A 5754-nucleotide genomic window follows, 5' to 3' on the forward strand; every position below is an offset into this window, starting at 1 on the left:
GATTGTTATTTTCTTATAGATTCGTATTGTTCTATAGGAAGTGTGATGTTTAAACTATGTCGGTTGTGTATATAACAGGGGAGAGATTCAGAAAATTATGAAGGTATGGGTGCAAAATTAAATGATAAACTATGTTGGTTGTGTATATAGCAGCTAAGGGACAGACAGGGGTGGATGCAAAATTAAATGATATTTTTCCATTCAAGAAGGGAGTTGCTTTTTAGCTCACCTGAACCGAAGGTTCAAGTGAGCTATTCTGATCACATTTTGTCCGGCGTCTGTCTGTCTGTCTGTAAACTTTTCACTTTTTCGACTTCTTTTCCAGAACCACTGGGCCAATTTCAACCAAACTTGGCCAAAAGCATCCTTGGGTGAAGGGCTTTCAAGTTTGTTCAAATGAAGGGCCATGTCCCTTTCAAAGGGGAGATAATCACAAAAATGCAAAAATAGGGTGGGGTCATTTAAAAATCTTCTTCTCAAGAACCACTGGGCCAGAAGAGCTGAAATTTACCTGAAAGCTTCCTGACATATTGCAGATTCAAGTTTGTTCAAATCATGGGCCCCTGGGGTTGGATGGGGCCACAATAGGGGATCAAAGTTTTACATACAAATATATAGGAAAAATCTTTAAAAATCTTCTTCTCAAGAACCTGAGCTAGAAAAGCTGATTTTTACATGAAAACTTTCTGACATAATGCAGATTCAAGTTTGTTCAAATCATGGGCCCCTGGGGTTGGATGGGGCCACAATAGGGGATCAAAGTTTTACATACAAATATATAGGAAAAATCTTTAAAAATCTTCTTCTCAAGAACCTGAGCTAGAAAAGCTGATTTTTACATGAAAACTTTCTGACATAATGCAGATTCAAGTTTGTTCAAATCATGGCCCCCGGGGGTAGGATGGGGCCACAAGGGGGGGGGGGATCAAAGTTTTACATACAAATATATAGGGAAAAACTTTAAAAATCTTCTCAAGAACCACTAAGCCAGAAAAGCTGAGATTTACATGAAAGCTTCCTGACATAATTCAAATTCAAGTTTGTTCAAATCATGGGCTCCGGGGGTGGGATGGGGCCACAATAGGGGATCAAAGTTTTACATACAAATATATAGGAAAAATCTTCTTCTCAAGAACCACTGAGCCAGAAAAGCTGATTTTTACATGAAAACTTTCTGACATAGTGCAGATTCAAATTTGTTCAAATCATGGCCCCCGGGGGTAGGATGGGGCCACAAGGGGGGATCAAAGTTTTACATACAAGTATATAGTTAAAATCTTTTTCTCAATAACCACTGAGTCAGAAAAGCTGATATTTACAAGAAAACTTTCTGACATAGTGCAGATTCAAGTTTGTTCAAATCATGGCCCCCGGGGGGTAGGATGGGGCCACAAGTGGGGGGAGGGTTCAAAGTTTTACATACAAATATAGGAAAAAGCTTTAAAAATCTTCTTCTCAAGAACCATTGGGCCAAAGAAGTTCACATTTACATGAAAGCTTTCTGACATAGTGTAGATTCAAGTTTGCAAAGGGTAGTTTGGGCCATAATAGGGACTAAGGTTTTACATGCAAATATATATGGAAAGTCTTCAGATATGGGCCAAGGTGACTCAGGTGAGCGATGTGGCCCATGGGCCTCTTGTTTGGTGAAATGTTCAGACCAAAGAGGGTACAAAATTCTGCATGATTTTGTTAACTTTTTTATGGTTTAATAGTTCTTGCAAAATGTCAAAATCTTTCCTACAAAAGATAAGTTAATTTATAATAATCAAAAGTTACACTTATTGATCCTCTGGTTGTAAATGAACTCAGAATGCATGTATTTAGAAAGTTTTGGGACAGTGGTAGATCTAAAGGAGAGTTATGGGGGTTGCAACCTGGTTGAATACTTTAAACAAAAATTGCCATATTTTGTCATTTTTGGCGGAAAAGGAACAAACTTGGTTAGCATACCTTCCACACCCACCTCTTTGAAAACTTTCTGAACCACCACTGCTGAATATTACATGAATACAGAGATTCCCTTCATGCATCAACGACTGGATCCATAGACAAGAGGTCCATGGGTTGCATCGCTCACCTGAATCACCTTGGTCCCTATTTAAATATTTTCCCTACGTATTCACATGTAAAACTTTGATCCCTATTGTGGCCCCAATCTACCCCCAGGGGTCATGATGTTTACAAACTTCAATCTGCACTATGTCAGGAAGCTTTGATTTAAATGTAAACTTTTCTGGCCCTGTGGTTCTTGAGAAGATTTTTAAAGATTTTCCCAATATATATTTGTATGTAAAAATTTGATCCCCTATTGTAGCCCCACCCTATCCCTGGGGGCCATGGTTTTTACAAACTTTATTCTGCACTACGTCAGGAAACTTTCAAGTAAATATAAACTTTTCTGGCTCAGTGGTTCTTAAGAAGAATTTTTTTAAAAAGATTTTCCCTGTATATTTGTTAGCTGACCCGTTTTATATTCTTATGACGTAGAATTAATTCAAAATCTTCTACGCGAGAAGAAAAAATTCCTTGCTGTGGCCTTCAATTCGACATCTATATATATCAACGTTTTATATATTAACAAAAATAATTTTCATTCATATGTCAATTCGAAATATCCCTGTGATCTCGAAATAAAAGATATTACAGAGTCGTCCACTTCTGCTTCATACTTCAATATTTTATTGAAAGTAGATAGCTTTTCCATTGTCAACTTCCCATATTTATGTAGAAATATTCATTATCACCTGCATCTGGTGTTTATATACATGTATCTCAACTGATTCAATACGCAAGAACTTGTTCTGCTTATGGTCAGTTTTTGAATCGAGGTAGGCTACTGACAAACAAGTTGATGGTGCAGGGGTTCCAACAGTCTCGTTTTAAGTCAGCATTTTGCAAATTCTATGGTCGTTATAACGATCTGGTTTGCCAATACTATTATGATTAGGTCAATTGCAGTCTGACGTGTTTCATACTGATTGTTAGGCCATTGTTGGCACACTGATTTTGACTACGGATAACCTCATCAGGATATAAGGCTCATGTCGGGTGTGACCGGTCGACAGGGGATGCTTACTCCTCTAAGGCTCATGATCCCACCTCTGGTATATCCAGGGGTCTGTCTTTGCCCAACTCTCTATTTTGTATTGCTTATAAGAATTATGAAATTGATCACTGTTCGTTATTTTCACCTTTCATGTAAAAGGTTGATCCCCTATAGTGGCCCCACCCTACCCCCGGGGTCTGTGATGTTATCAAACTTGAATCTGCACTATGTCAGGAAGCTTAATTTATATATGTGTAATTTTCTCTGGCCCAATGGTTCTTTAAAAGAAGATTTTTAAAGGTTTTCCCTATATATTTGTGTGTAAAACTTTCATCCCCTATTATGGCCTCACTCTACTTCTGGGGGCCATGATTTTAACAAACTTGAATCTGCACTATGTCAGCAAGCTTCCATGTAAATCTCAGCTCTTCTGGCTCATTGGTTCTTGAGAAGAAGATTTTTAAAGATTTTCCCTAGTTATTCCAATACAAATCTTTGATACCCTATTGTGGCCCATCCTACCCCTGGGGCCCATGGCTTTAACAAACTTGAATCTGCACTTTATCAGGAAGCTTAAATGCAAATATAAACTTTTGTAGTCCAGCGGTTCTTGAGAAGAAGATTAATGTTAAATATTTCCCTATACATGTATATTTGTATGTAAGACTTTAATCCCCTATTGTGGCCCCATCGTACCTTCAGGTGCCATAATTTTGATGAATCTTTCATGCAAATGTACTTCCTAGCCAAGTGGTTCCTCAGAAGAATATTTTGAAAGATTTTTCTTAGGTATTTGCCTGTAAATCTTTTATCCCCTATTGTGACTCCAACCTACCCCCGGGGGCATGGTTTTAACAAATTTGAATCTGCACTGTCAGGATGCTTTAATTCATATGAATTTCTTCTGACCCAGTGGTTCTTGAGAATATTTAGATGACCCCACCCTATTTTTGTTATTTATCTCCCCTTTGAAGGGGCATAGTCCTTCATTTGACCAAACTTGAAAGCCCTTCAGTGGATCCAGGGCAAAACCCTGGTGGTGGGGGCCCAGAGGGCGAAGCCCCCGGAAGCTCCTGGATTTTACAGGGCCTGAAATATGTCTCCTATTTAGTCATTTGTACTATATTTTATCAATTTTAATAAGGTGAAATTAAAATAAAATGACGCAAATTTTAAAGAGTTTTTGGAAACAAAAATTAAGTTCTCATACTAAAGTAATTCAAGAAATCAAAATATTTTGTCATTTATTTCTCCGAGAGTGGAATAAATTATTGCTTCTATTATCGTTTAGTACATTTTTCTAAACAAGATAACACGATTTACCTAAAATTTGAAAAATTTAGGGGGACGCACGCCGGCTGTGGCCCCTCCCCTTAAATCCGCCACTGCTCTAGACCATATTTCGTATATATCCATTGGTTAATTCATATAGTAACTAAGATGGACATCAATATTTGTGCACACACACACTTTTTGCATGAGAAAAGTGCTTGATTTCTTTTCCACTATAGATGACCTATATAATGGCAATACGAGTACGATATATCCATTAGAGGATACATTAAAAGTTACAGGGAAGTTTACCCGACTGCAAATTATTGTTCTACATACCTCGATAAGGAAGTTGAAAAAAAAAAAAGCTTTAAAAAAGTCCAAGTTCTTTGTCTTGATATAAATAAGACTTCAAATACTTTCAAGTTTCTCCGATAATTGCACGCAAGTTTCGCAAATGAAAGCTTCTTCCTCGCTGACTAGGGACTGACTGTTCGTTATGCTGTTGTATCTTTTTTTACTCCATTTTGTGGAATTCTTTGTGGCGGGAGAAAACTGCACATTTATGGGTGAATGCAAGTGTTTTGTAACTATTGAAGGTGTTGTTGCAGACTGTTCTAAATTGAATTTAACATCGTCAAGGTTACCAGTGTTCCACAATGGGGTAATAGCCATTGATCTGAGTCACAACAAGCTTACCGATTTTCCTACTGTTCTTCCTGTCAACTTGGTCCATCTAAATTTGAGCTTCAACAATTTAGAAGGAAATGTAGTGAACACCTACACATTAACTTTTGGAACCGCACTGAAGTCGCTTAAGCTGGATAACAACAATTTAAGCTATGTTTCGAATTTAAAGAATGTTTTTGATAAATTTGAAAATCTGACATTGCTTTCAATGAAATATAAGTTTACTCCAAGAAATACTTCATTCTTCGTGGGGCTTCTAGAAAACTTGGTACATTTAACTCAACTAGACTACAATGGATACAACCATGGAACAGTTTCTTCTCTTTTTGATGGCCATAATAATTCTCTTCAACGACTTGACCTTTCGGGATCTGATGGAACATGTTATATGGAACACATAGGAAAAGATATGTTTCAAAATCTCACAGACCTTAAGTCTATATCTGTGTCATATTGTGGAGTAAAATCCGTGGATTTAGGTGTATTTGAGCATTTGTTCATGCTTCAACATCTTGACATCTCCAATAACAAACAACTCACTTTGGATGTTCTTGCAAACCTCACATTTTCGGATCCATCTTCGATCCAGCAGTTAGTCGTAAATCAAGTTCATTGTACATTTGGATTGACAACCGAGATTCGAGAAGAGCATGTGAAACCCTGGTCTGAAACAAACTTGACAGAGCTTTCTGTGGCGTCGAACAGAATTGCACTTCTGCAGGTACAAGTCCTAAAGATGCTAC

Source organism: Ostrea edulis, chromosome 1 (genome assembly GCF_947568905.1).
Source record: "Ostrea edulis chromosome 1, xbOstEdul1.1, whole genome shotgun sequence".
NCBI classification, from domain to species: Eukaryota; Metazoa; Mollusca; class Bivalvia; order Ostreida; family Ostreidae; genus Ostrea; species Ostrea edulis.